We start from the raw sequence: 18,267 nt of genomic DNA on the forward strand, positions 1-18,267 counted from the left end.
CTTTGGCAAATATAGCATCCACATATAAAAAGTCATTGCTGGGGAAGGGGGAGAAGGGTTTGATATTGGGTATATAGGCGTCCCCCATATTGTATATGTGACTTTACTTTGATATAAAACTTCTTTGAAGACAAAATTAAAAATTAAAAAGAGAGGATGTAGACAATGAGGAATGGAAGAGATTGCCTTGCCACTACATACAGTTCAACACATATTACGGTGATGAAAGGCAAAAGTAAAAAAAAACTTTAATATTTTTCATTTTTAATAGTGGAACTTATTTTAGTTTTTCTGAATTAGTGTGTATTCTATTTCTAATCTTAAAACCTATCAGTACTATTTCATTTTCCTAGTAATTGAATTTGGCAATATATTAGTCTTCTTTTTTGAAGAAGTTTTGGATCACAGAGGGGTTCAACTATGACAAGGGAGGAGCACCCGTGTGGGGTGTCATTGATGGTGGACACATGGTTCGGAGGGAGTTCTCCAGGGCTTGTGTATAGGTTATATAAAAATGTTTGGATATTTGTTCGGTATTGTCATAGTAGGTTGAGTTACACATGAAAACTGAGGGAGTGCTGTGTTCCTTGCCAACGTAACTCTGTCACATTCCCCTATGGAACAGCAACAATCCCCCAAGTGTAGGTGTAAAGACCAGTGATGAAGGATGGTCCAGCGATAGGCCCTTGATACTGATGACTCTGGTTTTGAGCCTGTGTGCTTGAAATTTGAACTAGGCCTAGAGCTGCAGGGTGACTAAGAGTTACCTCCTAAGAGCTTCCATGTTGCTGAAATGTGGAAAGTCTCTAAGTTAGGCTCAGTATGTAAATACATAACCTTTCCCCCAGCATGGGGCACGACTCCCGGGGATGAGCCTCCCTGGCGCCTAGGTATTACTGCCAATCACCAGCTGTTGATGCAACCAGAAAAAAAACCTTGAATACAAGGTGGAAATGGTAAAGACAAATGAGTTTATAAGGCTAAGAGATTTCAGAATGAGTTATGCGTTCATCAGAGGGTCTCATGCCCATCTCTGCAGGATTCCTGAGACAGTCAAAGTAGATACAAGCCCAGGTAGTGGTACTCCTGAGGCCTACTGAGACTCACAGTCATTGCAGGTGTCCCTGGAGTTGAGTGCCATGCCAGTGGGACCTACTATGGAATTTGTGCCCCTGAGTGTGATGGAGTTGGATTGAGATGTGACCTTTCTACACATGCCTCTTCTATGACTTTTAGTATATTTCCGGTTTGCATTCAGGTTTGTATATACTCAGGAGACTTGAATCTCTGGACTGTCCATGTGCCAGCTGGAACCTTAGTCTCAGTGGAGTGGCAGCCCCTACTTTCCAGTTCATTAGACTTACCCTGGTCTTACCCTATTACCCATGTCAGCCAACAGGGAGGGGAAATGTTCAACCACCACATCAGGAACTGAGAGTTTCTACAACTGCATGCAGGAGAATCCCATCCATCAACCGTGTGGGATGTAAGCCCCCTCTCTATTTAGAGGTAGAGTGCAATGTTGCGTTCCCAGGGTCCAGAAGATGGAAGAATATAATACGGATTGCAGTGGAGTTGCTGGCATTCTACTATAGAACTATTGTGACTGTAGCAATGGAGGAAATAGTATCTTTGATGTGGAGTTGTTGGCCATGAAAGTTGGCTGAGGGCTCCGAGAGGGAGGAACAGGTGTGATAGGGGGTCTTTTTGGGACTTGGAGTTGTCCAGAACGATATTGCAGGGTCCGATGGAGGGCGTCATATATCCTGCCTTAACCCACTGGGTGGACTGGGGGAGAGTGTGAAGTACAAGGTAAACTGTGGTCCATGTGGTGTATCAGTGCCCCAGGGTGTACTCACCAAATGCAGTGAATGTACTTCACTGATGAAAGGGGATGTTGATGTGGGACAAGTGTGTGGGGGGATTGAAGATTGGGGTAAAGGGGAACCTCATGTTTTTTAACATAATATTTTGTGTGACCTACTTATCTTTTTTAAAAAGGCAATAAAAATTTAAAAAGTAAAATCAATCAGATGCCTCTATGAATGACAAAAATCAATGAAATCACAGTACTTAAATACAATAAGAAACTAAAATTTAATAATCATAAGAGTAAAATACTTATAAATATCCATAAGCCCAAATTAAGAAATAAAATGCATTTGACGGCATGTACTTGAAAACACCTTTCAAGGTAATTGATACTGCAAACATGCACATGTAAAGATAATGTCCAGTCTTTTCCCTTGGGACTTGAAAGTTGGTGGCTAGCATATATAGATGCAAACCAAAGTTGCAGAATGCAGAAGAATATTTGATGAAAATTTGTAAAGACATGACATTTTTGAGAGCCTCTTTGGGGTTGCTTGAAGTCTAATGGGGATCCTGATGTTCCTAAAGAGCAGCCTCATTTTGAAGGAGGCATAGCTGTCTTTTGAGAGTCAAGCTGGCTGTGAAATTCCTTCCTGAGAGCTCATACCATCAGGTTAATTTTGAATACCCGGCAAAAAAAATTAATGAGAAAAAGCCCTTCATTTTACAGACAAAGAAAGGAAACATACACACGTGATCTGTTTTTATTAAGACATTGATTTTAATTTTGAAAATGGATAATGAAACAACCTTATGTGGGTTAGTATGTAAAGAAAAGTCTTAACGTTTTCTGTGAACACTACCCTAGAGTCACAAGCTATTAACTATATGCTAAAGGTGAGAACCTGGTAAATGTAATGTCACTCTAAATTCTTGTTTGAATAAATTGAGAAGATGCATGTAAAAAATAAATGAAAATTAAGATCATGTCTAGATTTATTGTAGTTGTTGCCTTTGAAAAAAAGAGTTTAAATAAGGGGCCATAATCAGATGGAAAAACAAAATAGAGAATGGAGGTAAGGAGTGTGAAGATCCATACTTAAGAGCGGATGAAATTTGGAAGCAGGAAATAGGGAAGCAATCTCCTGTAGGTTTTAGCATCCAACTGTCCGATGGGATCTAAAGCCCCACTGAATTAGCGACAGAGTGCGCATCAGCATCCCCAGATCTTCAGTATTGGGGATTAAACAAAGGAGTAAAGTAGACTTATTATTTTACTGGACTTATTATTCCAGCAAAGGAATTACTTTTATCATTGGTATAAACGCCGCGGCCACTGGAGATTCTGCGGGTGGGGAGAGGTAAGAACAGGAGTAATACGGGTGCATTTTTGGGACACTGGAGCTGTCCTGCATGATACTGCAATGATAGATAAAGCCCATGATCTATTTTGTGAGAACATATAAAAATATGTGGGGCAACTTGAAACTATAATGTAACTATGGTCACAGTTAGTAGCAATGCTTCCATATGTGTTCATCAGGTGTAACAAATGTACCACACTAATGGAAGGTATTGTTCACATGGGAAAGTGTGTGAGGGGGTGGGGCATATGGGAATCTCCTGTATTTTTTATATAACATTTATGTAATCTAAAGCTTATTGAAAAATTGAAAAATAGAAAGAATCAAGCTTCCACAGTTTTAGCATTGCAGAGAAATAACAGCGAGAGAGACAGGTTTGTGAGGTTGAGAAAGCTATCCTGAATCATACTAAGGTCCAGAATTTCAAGAAAAATGTTCATATATAACGACAACTAGGAAACATATTCAAGCCTATTGCCATGCAAAAGTAATATAGGGGAAGAGTAATGAGTAATATCACTGCAAATAAATGAATGCTCTTGATCTTGATACACTTTGTATACTGGAATATACGTTTTCAAAAGTAATGTAAATGAAACTGGATCTGAAAGGTTATAATAAACGAGATAAGTAACCTTAAAATTCTGCATGATCTTGCAGTAATGGATTAAGGCCATGTGTTTTTTTTTTTTTTTTTTTTTTTTTTTAAAGATTTATTTATTTATTTAATTTCCCCCCCTCCCCTGGTTGTCTGTTCTTGGTGTCTGTTTGCTGTGTCTTGTTTCTTTGTACGCTTCTGTTGTCGTCAGCGGCACGGGAAGTGTGGGCGGCGCCATTCCTGGGCAGGCTGCACTTTCTTTTCACGCTGGGCGGCTTTCCTCACGGGTGCACTCCTTGCGCGTGGGGCTCCCCCACGCGGGGGACACCCTTGCGTGGCACGGCACTCCTTGCGCGCATCAGCACTGCGCATGGCCAGCTCCACACGGGTCAAGGAGGCCCGGGGTTTGAACCGCGGACCTCCCGTATGGTAGACGGACGCCCTAACCACTGGGCCAAAGTCCGTTTCCCAAGGCCATGTTAAAGTTTATCAGATTTTATAAAATTATATGGTCCAAAATGTAAACCATAAGGTGAATCATTGACGGTGGTTAGTTAACTATGTTTAGATATGTGTGTATCAGTTGTACCAAGTGTACTTTCCACACATAAAATCGTATCGTTGTGGGAAAGGGGAAAAGGGGAATAATGCTGGTTATATGGGAATTCCCTATATCCTGTACGTGACTCTACTATGATGTAAAATTTCTTTGAAAAAAAAAAGAAAAAAAACCCAACCAAACAGTGGGTGCATAAATTGAAGAAAATGTCACTGTACATACAGGATAACTGTTTTACCATGATGAAAGGCAAAATGCAAAAAACCATGTTACTTTTTCTTGGAATATTTTTTCATTATTTTTTAATATCCCAATTTTAAAAAATATTTTTACTTTTTGTTAATTTTTTTCTCTATTATACTTACGTATAAAACTACTTCACTTTCTTAATAATTTTGTTGTAGTAATAATATAGGCCCTTTTTTTCTGAGTATCAGACTTCTTTCTAACAGCTAGAAACTAGAAACAGTCCTAATATATATCAGCAGGTGAGTAGATGAATGCACTGGGCTATATGCATTTATTGTAATACTAGAAATACTACTCAGCAGTAGAGTCATGAATGCTTGGGATTCACAATATGGATGGATTACCAAGTTACACTGAGTGAAGGTGAAGAAATAAAGCACATACGTTATGATTCAATTTTTATAAATTCTGGAAGATGCATAGTAATGCAGTGTAACATAAAGATTTGTCCTTAGGTGGGCATGTTTTGGGAGGTTGGAAGAGGTAGGACGGAGGAATTAGAAAAGGAGAAGAGAACACTTGTAAGGTTGTTGGATTTGCACACTTTCTTGATTGTGGTGCTGGTTGCATGAGTTTATGCATATCAAAGTACATAAAGAATTTTATAATTTAAATCTATGTCATTTTTGAGATGTCAGTTGTCCCTCAAGAATCTGTTTTATAAAGTAGATCTATTGGTAAGGAAGGTGATATGGAGACATAAATGAGGATCCATGATGTGAGAGAGATTCCTGAAATACAATTCCTGAACGCTGGTCCTCTGCATGTTACTCAGGTAAACACTAGAAAGCATTCACAACACAATTGATTCCCACTACAGAAAGGCATCTGTCCAGGGTGTAAACATCAGTAAGTTTGTCAAACTGTGTCTTGTTCCCGTAGGAATTCCAGTCTAGTGATGTAGATTTGGGCTCACATTTACTGAATATGTGTTCATAGGCATGTCACTTGTCTTTTATTCTTTTTGTAGTTTTACATCTGTGAAGTGGAGGTATATGGATACTTATTTCCATGTTTCATGTTCTTTTGTTAAAAGGAAATGATTGGTATCAGTTTTAGGTTAGCACAGCCTTATAATAGGAAATCCCATTTTCCTGAATGCTACCTTTTCTAACGCCACCAGGACACTCATATCGGCTCTAGGCATTGTCCAGTATCCAACACTAAACCTTGCTTTATGGTGCGAGGAAATGACAACTGGGTCCCTAACCCAGCTGATTAAAACCAGCCCAGTCTTGAACCTGCAACTCTGGGAGAGGAGAGCCCCAGCCCCGGGATTCTGAGGTCTTCACATTCATTGAGTAGAACTGAGAAGCAACGATTTATCATGGAGTTGTAGCTTAGCTAGTTTCATAATATGGCAAGTTTAATAGAAATTTTTTTTTTGTATGAAAAATATATTGGCTTTGTGAGTGAATGTGAGTGAGAGGAAGATTGACATTGTAGGAGATTTCTGAAGGTGTTGAATGTTGAGTGCAGATGATGGAGTCTGGGTGAGAGTTGGGTAATGGCTGGGAGTTTCTGAGACTCTCCTGTATCCTTTGAGTTCACCCTCAGTAACTAGTAGTAGTAGATGAGCTGTTTCCAGCAGACACCCTTGGGGGTTCAGGATTGATGGAATGAAGAAACACTATGCAGACTATGAAGGGCAAGTCCATCATGTCCAAGAAAAATGTCTAGAACCTACCATGTCCACCAATGGATAGTCTGAAAGCCACGGGTATGTTGGTGTATTACTGAGTGAGATAAAATGAAGAGAGGTAGTGTGAGCCCAGATTCAAATCTCCGCTGCAGAGTGGCTTCCAGGAGTTGCTCATGGCCCCACAGTGCCAGAGTTGTGCAAAGGCAGAAGAGGTTGATTTTGTCATCTGGAATATTCCCTAAGGGTCTGTGTTTCTCCTGTACCAGTGGACAGCTATTCTTTCAAGTGATGAGTGGCTCTGTGGACAGCTGTAGGGTCCAGCAGCTGAGAGGAGAGTACGTAGCTTTGATGACCGAGGGCTGCGTTTGAACCTGAGGGGCCTGCCAAGGGCTGCAAAACTTGGCTAGCGATAGTAGCCATACTGACTCACAGCTATAGCTCAGCCATCCCTGTCCAAGTTGCCTGCCAAGGACAGTTCTAGCTGTCACCTACATCCATCAGCCTGTATGCTCAAAACCAGTGAAGATATGCCGTGCGGACGCATATTAGAGAGAAGAATGTAGGAGATCAGACTTACAGCTGTACAGGAACAGCAGGATTGATGGTAAGTTTGTCTCAGTAACACCAAGCCCATAATTCAAGACCAGGGTTCATGCAGGTGGAAGTCAAGAAGATGCACCTCAGGGATCATGTCAAAGAGAAGGTGAGGGAAAGGTAAAGATCACTGAATCAAAGTGTAGGTACAGGGTAGGTGCAAGGGTACGTGAAGATCATCGTGTCCAGGGATGTGAACAAGGGTGGGATGGAGACCAGGGACCCAAGGATAAGTGCAGGGGACCTCAACATTACTGAGTGCCAGGGCAGGACCTGCTGCAGGTAGAGGGAGCGTTTGGAACCATGGAGTCCAGCTTCTCTAGCCAAGCAGGTGAAAAGGGGACCCAGCCACATGGATTCCAGGGGCCAGAAGCTTATCAGTGCCAGGGGAGGTTAGGAAGACTGAGTCCAAGGCAAGTTTCAGGAGAAATTGAGGCCATGGAGCCAAGGGCTCAGAAACAAAGTAGTTGGAAACCAGAAGCATTCATGCCAGGGATGAAATTTTGAAAATCCATTGGGGAGATGTCATCAAATGACAACTTTCAGATTTTTAGGCATACTTGTGCAGCATGTGAATTTTGTTTTGGAAATTTAGGAATTATGAAGAAATATATGGTCCTGTCCTTTAGTCAAATCATCCAATTTGAAATGGGATAAAAGACACAAAACCATAATCACACTTACACATTCACCAATGTACAGCCACATAAACACATAAGAATGTAGACATTAGGATCCATAAATGGCATGTGTTCATTGCCGTAAACCACTAACACAGTCACACGCTAACCCACACTCAGACACCCAGTAGAAGCACCCCAGCCCAGCACGTATAGTAAGATTCACGTACAGTACTACACCCAAGCTAATACACACTCTTTCCCACAGTAAGAAACTTAGACACACACAGACACACACACATCATTTCCCACAAGTAAAACGTAGCTACCTACATGCTAATGCAAACACATGAACCCATGGAAATGTGCATAGAATAACCTGTGTTACGTACATATTGATATAGAATATCAAACACAGTATCCCATATACTTAGGGTTAGCACCTGCAAACATACCCATACATTTTAGAAAGGTAGACGCTATTGGTAAGATGTTTTCTAAGGAGAGGAAATAACCAGGCTAATTCAAGAAGGTCCTACTTAAGCTCTCTCTGCCCTGGTTCATCAGATGGGCTTCCGTGATTCATGGATCCTTCACTCCACCTAGTGGCCATCCCCATTGTGCCAGCTGTGCGGGGGCATTGGTGCCTGGAATCCCACTACATTTCTCTCACAGTGATTCTTAAACAGTGATACACTGCTCTTTCCAAGACAGTCATGGAGCTCAGCTGAAACAGGAGCTGGTTCTTCGGCATATCTCTGGAATAGATGTTCTGCTCTGGTCGAAAGGTTTGGAGTAGGCAGTAGAACTAAATGCAGTGCCACTCATCCACCGTGATGGTACTCTCAGGACTGATGGATCCAGACTTAGTTGGAACACTCGCTGTGATGAAGAACCTACCAAAATAGGAGGTGACAAAAGGGTCTTTGAGCGTTTCACCTGATGTGGGCTGGACATCCCTTGCTGTACCTGACATGGGACACCTGAGGACAAGGTCTGCCACAGTGAGTGAGATGAAAACTCACCATTCATCTCGATACCCACCAATCCCTAAGACACTTACGAACTCCAGGAGTTCCAAGTCCATGAGATGATCTCCCTGAGCACACACCCAGTTCACAGAGAAGAGTCATAAACTTTCCCATTCTGGATCTGTCCTTACCGAGGAAGCAGGGGTCCTCCTGTGCATGTGGGAGAGCCCTTCTTAGCTATGGGGAAGCTCAGTTGGGACATTGTTCCCCATGGGCTGACAAGGATATCTACCCACAGTGGGCATACACCAGACTAACAGAGGCCTTCTGCTTCAGAAGGTGCTGTTTGCATAATTTCTTCGTTACATACTTCCAGATTACAAACGTAAAGAACAGCAATACACACATTTTGAGAGGCCCAGATGGAACACATGCGTGCCTATGAAAAATGATTTAAACATCAAAGACAAACACACACACAATAACACACATATTTACTGTCCACTAGAAAATAAAATGACCACTGAGAAGGTAACACCTGAGGATTCGTCCACCAAGGCAATGTATTAGGCAGACTATGTAGCCCCAAATATATCTAGGTCCTTCAACAAGACACTTGTGAATGATGGCTGATATGGCATGAGGGTCGTTGCAGGTATGATTCAAGATTTTGAGATGAGAATTCCTGGAGTTTTCAGTGGGCCCTATACTTACTGACAAGTGTCCTTATTTGAGGATGAGAGGGCTATTAGGTTGCAGGACGTAACAAGACAATGTAACTGCTGAAGTAGACTGATTACATCAGTTTTCAACATGGCCTAAGAGGCCGTGAGTGAGAGAATTCAAGAAACCCTACTTTGGAAGCTGAAACTAGATTCTCTCCTAGAGTCTGTAGAGGAGATACATTCCTATAAATACCATGATTTGGCGCAGTGAATCTGAATTCTATTTCAGACTTAAATACCAGAATTCTAAGGATGGAAATATGTGTTGTTTTGATTCGAAAATTTATCCTCTTCAAAATAGCATAGGAATCTCATGCCTCCAGGGAGGTGTATGTCCATCAGGACAACCCTAGTAACAGATCTGTGGCCCATGGATATGTCTGTGTTCAGGTATTTCTGTCAAGGAAAGGACTGAAGGAGCGGGTGCTGATCAGGGCTGTGCTTGAACCGAGCCCGCCTGTGAGCCCCTGGCTGGGAGGCCAGTTACTAATGATTTCCCTGTCAGAGCCTTAGGGCTTAGGAGACTGGAAATGAGCTGGAAACAGAAAAACTTCCTTGATTTTAATAATGGCCAGCTTCCCTTCTAGTTCATTTATTTAAAATTCACATACACAAGTTGTGAGGATTGGCTGCCCTTGTTGGTGAATGATGAAAACAAGACTGAGATCATTGTTTGTGGCAGAGCAGGGTGACTGCAGAGCTCTGGAGAAAAGGTGGTTTTCCTTGCAAACTGATGTGTAAAACACAAGGTGGAAGTTGTCAGAGACTAGTAGATTCATCCTATGTTGATTATTTATGAACATGCTCGCCAGCACATGATATTTTCCAGATGTATGAAAATTTTATTTTTAACACATTGGGAACAGCCAAAATATTCTGAAATACGGTTGGCCGGTTCACAACAACACCAGTTATTTCCGAGTATTCTCAGTTTTCACACTCTCACTAATCCATATGTTCGTTAATATGAAAAAAAGAAAAAAGACTATAGCTGTATTAGTCAGCCAACGGGGTGCTGATGCAAAGTGCCAGAAGTCTGTTGGCTTTTATAAAGGTATTTACTTGGGGTAAAGCTTACAGTTACAAGGCCCTAAGAGTCCTGCTCAATGTTTTCTCAGGAGAGTCAGTTGCCCCGAGTGGAAGCTGTAGGGAGGAGACCTCTGCCTGGGCTCCCTGGGCTTCCTGCCTCAGTCTCTGTCATAGGGCTCGTTCCTTCCAGGCCTGCTCAGCTGCTCAGCTGCTCTCTTCTCTTCAGCTGCAAAGTGACAGGTGTGTGACTCCTCTCTCTCCATGGCCCCAGGATGAAACAAAACAGAGCTCCCTCCTCTTCCATGTGTCTTCTTAAGTAAAGACTTTTGTATCAGTCCACCAAGGGGACAGCTCTCAGTATAACCTACCTGTCTGCCTCTCCCATTTCCCCTATGAATACTTTCTTCCATTTGTATGTTACATATATTAGAATTGATGAATATTGGTGCACTGCTACTTCTATCCTCTATAGTTTTGATTTTATTTACACTTTTCAGCATGCAATTTTATAGGTATTGGTAGAATGTATAATGGCTCATAACCATCATTACGATGTCATGCAGAACAATTCAGTTTCCCTAAAAATGTCCTGATTTCCAACTTCTCTTCTCTCCCCCTCCCAAAAGAAAGTCTGGTGACCACTTCCGTTGCATCAGCACTAAAAAGTTTCTGTTATTTGAATGATACAAGATCTACTTTGGTCCATGGTTGCATCCTTGCTTATGTTTGTTCATTCCTCTATCTTGAGTGTGGAATAGTGATGCTTGCTCTCCTTCAGAGAGCATGGAGGCTTAGATCTTATAGGGCAGATGAAGGAAATGTTTTGCTTGCAGTTGTAGATACTCCTTGCCTTTTGGGATCATTTTGTTAGTTGCTCTGGGCAAATTCAATGATCTGGAGAGTAGGTGTTCTTGCACCTCTGCTGAGATTCAGGGCTCAAGCAGGATAGGAAAAGCCTCAAGGTTTAAGTCTCTACCTTGCCCATTTTCAGCTGGTGTAATGGGTAGACTCTGTCATCTCAGTCAGGTGAAGTGTGCATTTGTTTGGTCAAGAAAGCACTGAGCTAATTTCAATGTAAGGGTCTTTCCTGGACTTTAATCAGTGAGTTGATGACATAGATGGCAGAATACTTCTACAATCAATGAGGAGATTGCCGTCAGCAACGAGTGACGTCTCATCCTTTGGTTTGAAATTCTTACAAGGAGAATGATCTCATCATTCAGAGAGAGAATCTCCATCTGTATGTAAGATAGCTAGCTTCTCCGGTGGGAGTTGTAAAACTGACTCTGCCCTCTGATTATTTTCAAGGACTTTAAGGACCCTCTGTTTCCACTAATCAAGAGGCTACTGACAGTTCATGGCATTGTTACCAGATTTTGTCTAGGTTCTTGACTGAGCTGCAGAAATGAATTTCAAGAGCTCATCGAGGGGAAAAAAGAAGAGCACATCTGTTGAGTTAGACCAATAATTTATTCAGGTCGGGTGGGAAGAGAAATGGGAGAAAATGACAGATCACAGGTCCCAAGTAGAGAGAAAGATGCTGAGAAGTGATCAAGCAGGCTGAGTTACAGACTACAGTTTCTCATTATAGTTTATAAGTGTCCAGGTTTGACTTGCATGTTGATCCATGTGGTAGAACTCAGCGGGAGAAGGGTGCAGAAGGCAGAAGCAGGGCAACCCAGCACTGGGACTGAGACAGGGGGAAGGCAAGAGAGCAAGAGAGCTTGGCGCTTGCGTTCAAACTGTAAATTATTCCACACTTTGCTAATGGTAGGGTACGTGTTGCAGCTGTTTGTTGTTTTGTTTGATTTCCTCTCCCATCAATCCCCCAGGAGGGCCCAATTATTAAGTCCTTGGGGAATATCCTGGGCTTCTCCTGACTCGTGGAGGAAATGGTCTTCTGGATGGCAGAACCGTTTGTGGGGTCCCGCAGCCATCTTGAGGTTACTGATGTCCCCGTGGACTCTTTGCCAGGTTCCAGATCTGACTCTTGACTCCCTGTCTTACTAGCTGGCTTCAGCATGAGTTGGCAATAGTGATCCAAAATATCATCCCATGGTATGACTCTTTCAATGTTCATAAGAGGCAGGGATCTGGCCTAGAGTGTTTTTAAGCCCTTAAGTATTTTGTGGAGAAAGAAGGTTTTGTTCTTGAAGCTACAGTTTTAAGATCTCTGAAAAGAAATTTGGGTCAGGATGAATTTATTGATTTGGGCCTGTTCGAGAAAAAAGTGGCACTCACTTGGGCCCAGAAACTGAGGCTTGCAGGCAGGCAGAAGTTTATTATGGGGAAGCTTTCTGAACGGAGGGGGTCTGAAGGACTTTGGCCCCTCGTGGAAGGTGCAGGTGTGAATTTATACAGTACCTCAATAGGCAGGAAATGCTAGCTCAAGGGAAGGGGATTAGAATTAGAGCCTGAGTATAGCCTGGGTTAAAAGTGAATTCTTCTGGTGCTTGGCCTGGGGGTAGTGGCCTAGGAGGTGGGTAAGCATTGCCTGGGAGGAGGGCTGGGACACTTGGATCATGTTCCCAGCACTGTCCATCCCCCTCATGTCCCAGCCTCTCCCCAGGAACCTGGGAATCAGAAAGCCAGCAGCCTGAAGCCTGTTCTGGAAGGGGGTTCCTGTCTTTTCCTTTGTGCTTGGCACTGAAGGAGCACGTGGGCCTTCACTACCAGTAAGAGGAACTCTTACTCCTCAAGCACAAGTCACGCTGATGAGGAAGCCTTTTCTGGCAGGGCAAGCAGGGCGAGGTGCAGGCAGTGGGAGCTTGCTGGACTTCACCCACACACGGCTCTGAGGAGGTGTGGCCTCTCTGTGAGGACTGTCAGCCAAGCTCAGCCTTGAGAAACCTGTGGCTTGCAGCACGCAGGAGGAGGGGGACACGATGTTTTTGCTCATCTACTGGCATCTCAGTTCACTCTAATGGGGAGCTTGATGATGCATTTATATTATAACATTGTCTATTTAGGGAAAAATAATATGCTAATGAATGACTGATACATGCCTGAAGTATTTTTTCTAAATTAATGTATCATGAGTACACTTTGTATGAAAAAAATCATGCATTATTCTGTTGTTTCATCATTTATATGTACTATATATTTTTGACGCTCTGTACATATGTGTGTGTATAAGAAATGTGATATTAAATTAAAGGGCTTTGCATAGAATCATAAGTTATAAAGGTCTTTAAGTGTACAGGCCTATTACTTGATGCCACATGAGATGGAGAGAAGAAAGTAGTTTCTTAGATGATACCCCTATGTCCATGCCAGGATTACCCACTTCCTCCTTTTCCTTGAGAACACGGGCCTCTACAGAGTGGTCCCAATTTTGTCTGGAAATTCTCAGACTGAGACCTTTACAGAGATGGACAATGCATGTTCTGTTCACAGTTTCAAGCACATTCTGAAGCAGAAAAAATCTCAGAATATACATGTACTCTTTTATAATATGTAGGAATGTGTATATGCATGTTCACCGAAAGGGAATAGCAATAAAAACATGATTTGAGCTTGAAACGTGGATACATAAAAGCAGTTCCTAGAACTGATGGACTTGAATGTAAAATATTTTAAGATGGTTATTCAATAATATTATTTAATTGAATTGAAAGGAAAAAGATATAGTGTAGATATCTTGGGTGACTGAAAACTCTTTCTTTGGTGGCAGAGTTTGGGAAGTAAGGAGATCATCTGGAGGCAGGTGATAATCATGGAAGCCTGGGAGAGAAGGTAGTGAGATAGAAGGAGAGTGAAGGAGGAACATGATTGCTCAGGGTAAGCCAAGATTTTATAGCAGAGACCATCGGGCTATCAGATTTACATTTTGTAGTTGCTGCAGAAAGCATGAGACAATGAATTCTACCAGTTCCATCTGTAGCATGGGGCAGGACAACATAATTTCTTTTGAGGAATTGGATCAGAATCGGAATAAAGACTTGAAGGATATACGAAGTTTCTTAATCATGTAAGTGGTTTCTAGAATTACAAATCCTTTCAGTTAATGAGGGAAGGTGATGGTGTACAGGATTACCTTGGGGAGAAGCCAGAAGATGGCACAGTGAGAGCATGGAAGGACTGGAAAGTTGACCCTAGGAGGACGTGCTGATTCCTGAGGTTGCCACGAGAATCCTCAGTTGTGGAGTGCTGTGTAGTCAAAGGTACCCCTAGAGTTCAGGCCTATTATGCAGACCTACATGCTGTGACCATGGTCTCCCCACTGCTTAAATTCATGCCCACCAGTGGGAAGTCACCGACAGTCCCAGGTCCAGAGATCCCTGGTAGAGAGTGGGAGAAGCAGTGATTTCATGAGTAATGCAGAAACCTGGATCTGTTCTCGGTGATAGGAATCATGTTTTCTCCAAGATGTGTCAGCAAAGGAAGCTCCAGGTAGACACACACTCTCAAGGTGAACCTTAATGATGCAGTATGTAGTGCACATCTAACTTTTCCTTTCAAATTGAGCAATTAGACATGGAGGGGACATTTCTACTCGTGACGTCTCAATACCAGCCCAGGGATCACTGAATTGAGCAGCCTGGTGTGTGTCTGTTTGGTGAATGGGCTATTGTCTCTCAGTGGAAAGGATTTACCAATCAGCGATTTCCTAGAAGTCAATTGGACAGAAAGAGTTTTCTGAGTTGATCCTCATGCTTTAAGTCCTCCTTGTCCCACAGGACTAACACCACTGTCCTCTGCTGAATACCCCATCCAGGATTAGGTTGCCTCATACCTGACAGTTCCTTAGATTAGCTATTTGTCTATTAAGAATTGCCTGCATTGTTAATTAATTAGCAATTGTAGCACTAGGCAGTTGAAGGGTGTGAAAAATACGGCTATAGGAAACTGAAAAGTGATCTCAAACTTCCTTTTTTAATGAAGACTGTGTTTATGGCAAGATTGCTAAAATTTTATAACACTTGAATCAGTAATAATAACATAATGAAGAAGTTTTGAGGCACTAGTCAATGAGAATACTCAGAATTCATTTTGTTGTGCAGCCATTTTGGTACTGGCTCTGTCAAGGTATTCCATATTTCTACCTTAAATAAATTGTTGAAAAAGTAACTTTCTGTTGAAATGCAGGCCATTTCATTTGTATGCCGGGATTGTGTCACCATTTTTTAGTCTTTCCTGTATTATATTACTTCAGTTTAAAATCTTTACATTCTTCAAGACTTTTCAGAATTATTTATAGTGTTATAACATTGGTATGTTTTCATTCTCAGAACCAGTCTTTACAACATAGCATTGGGTTGTATAACAGCAGAGTGCAACATGCTTGGTTCTGGAAGTGGAGTGCTGGATAAATCTCATTCCTTCCCAGGGGCTCAGTGTTAAATTTAGGTGCTGATGAAGTAGTGTCATAGTCTATGGGGTGGGAGCAGCCAATGGAACCCTACAACAAATACTTTATATGAAAAAAGGGAATCTATACTGACAAGGTAATAGTGAAATTGTGGAGAATGCAAGGAAAATTTTAGGTAAAGCATTACTTGACAATAGAAAATGATCAATAAATAAACTTCATAGGCATAATTTTCAGAAATTTGGGGGGGAAAATGTCCACACTTTGACCAAGTTCATTACCATGCAGAAATTCCAGGTAAATGGGTCAAGTTAACTCGAGGATTTTGGAAGGAACCCTGAAAAGAGCAGAGGTGCAAGAGAGCTTTCACCTACTCAAACACTCCCTTGGTGAGAACATTTAGAGTTCAAAATTAATTAAAGTCTATTCCTTTTCCCGTGAATAACTTACTGCAATAAAAAACACAGGAAATATATAGACATATATCTGTGTAACTATTACTACCAAGTGGATAGTGAATGCCCCCAGTTTTCCTCTTCTACCTCTGTAATTCATAACTCAAGCCCCTTCTCTTTTCTTCTGGCAATGTTTGATCTCCCTGTTCAACTCGTTTCCTTGAATTATGCCTTAAACTTGGAACATTTCTAGTGTAAAATTCACAGGTATTCACTTTATTCACTGGATATGTATCACCATCACAGTGTCCATATTAGAAAGCAGTCATCACTATTTTAACTTGTATAGCTTCTCTTCATTCTCTCCTGAATCCCATTAAACCCTGTGTTAAGTCATTTCCCTCATATCTCTTCTGAGTCAGTAGAGGAAAGGTACTGGGGGCCGTGCTGGGGCTCCCAGGGCACAGAAGAAAGGCAAAAGGGAAAGTCATGGTGTCTTCCACCTTGCTCAGTGTCAGTCTAGGCTCTGCCCACACTGATGGGCATGTCTCTAAGAACATAGCTTGTGATTTTCAGAGTAGGGAGGGAGCCAGAAACTTGAAGCTGGAGGTGAGATGAGAGAGGAAGCCCAGGACCCTGGCAGGAAGGCCCGTCCCTCCCTCCACTCCCTGCACCTGGGAAGAGCTTCAGCTCGTTGGTCCTGATCCCACTCAGTCCAGCCCCTCCTGGGCTCCCTGAAGGACCGACCTGGTTCTGGCCTCGCACTCCCTGCCTCACCGCCTTTGCCTTCTCTCCTGATGACTACTGAGCCCTCAGATCTCAGGTGTTTGTGTCGTAGAGGCACGTTCATTAGGTTTTCTTGGGAAGGGCACTCAGCTTTCCACTGTCCCATGGAGTACCCATGACTCTTGATGAAATACTTAGTGCTTCACCTGTTTATGTGATTTCAGCATTTTCCAAGGGAGAGGAACTCACTTGGCCTGCATTCCTGCACATGCACAGACGCTGGACCCTGGGACCCATTCGCTATCTCCATATCTTTGTGTGTACATGTAAAATATGGCCAGAAGAGCTATAGATTAATACCAACAAGAAATTCCAAGGCATTCAGATCAGTTGGCCTTTTGTGCATCAGTGATATTTCTCCATGGTAAAACATAATTTATTTTAATATTGTCATCCCATAGAGTTTCTTCTTACACAGAGAATAAGAATATTAATGAGAGAAACCCATCTGGTACAATGAAGGGTAGGAATGGAGTAGTTTCATTATGTCAATCCCATCATTTTGCATGTGAGTGTCACTGTATCAGACAGGAAGGTCTTAGAGGCTATGAAGTTGGGTGAGCTGAAACTCCTGATTCCGGCATAGATTTCCCACAAACAGATGGGGTGGAGACAGAGGAACAGGTTGAGTCATAAAGCAAATTTATAAAGCAGAATCTAGTGTGGTAGCAGTGGGCTCTAGGAATGGATTTTGTGGATAGGGGAAAAAGGTGAGATGACATGGATGGACTGCAAGGCGGTGGCACATGGAATCGGGAAGGGGATCCAGAGGCTATGACAGCAACAAGGCAGGCATGTCTTCCTGGAGCCAAAATAGAATTTGTCTTAGTCGAGCGGGTGGTGGCAGTGGCCATGTATTCACTGGGATGGGCCCCAGGGGGAGGGGAGCCGAGGAGTGAGAGTCAGGAGAGGAAGGACCATGGGTGTGGGGATCCCCGTGCTAATTCTCGGGGGATCAGTTTCAGGAGCAGGTTCTTAAACATCCACTTGCCTGGGTGTCATGAAGTTACTGAGTATGTATCGATCAGAGTGAGAACGGTGATGTGGGGTATTCCTAGGAGAAGAAACAGGGCCCTGCCAGTAACCCCTCTCTCTCATCCCACTCTTCCATCTGTCCTCGCTGGCCTGTAGCCTGGATGTCAGCACCCTTGTCCTGCACTGGGAGCCAGGCCTAATGCATAGAATACTCAGGAGTTCTTCCTGCACTTTTAATTCAAGCAAGTAAGTCATAATAGAGGTTTATTTAGCATAAAACTTACGTTTCTGAAGATATGAACTGTGCAATTCGGTGCACCAGCCGAGGTGCTTTCTCACATTGTCAACCCCTGGTGATCCTCAGGTCCTGCCCCATGGCACAGCTGGCTGCCTGTCTCTGCCGAGATCCCTGCCTTCCCCTCCAGAGTCTACTGTGTCCTGGAGATGTGCTGTGGGCAACCAGGCATAGGGCTTGTCTCTCATAAAATAATCAGAGAAGGAAATGAAGAGCTGCTTTATGGATGTTTGCATTTCTTTTTTTTTTTTTGTCAATTATGGTAAAAGAGAGACAATTAAGTTTGAAAGGGTTTAAATCAGAGGGGAAAAAGGGAGATTATATGGCACACTTGTTCTATGA

The sequence above is a fragment of the Dasypus novemcinctus genome (genome assembly GCF_030445035.2).
Source record: "Dasypus novemcinctus isolate mDasNov1 chromosome 12 unlocalized genomic scaffold, mDasNov1.1.hap2 SUPER_12_unloc_3, whole genome shotgun sequence".
In the NCBI taxonomy this organism is placed as follows: Eukaryota; Metazoa; Chordata; class Mammalia; order Cingulata; family Dasypodidae; genus Dasypus; species Dasypus novemcinctus.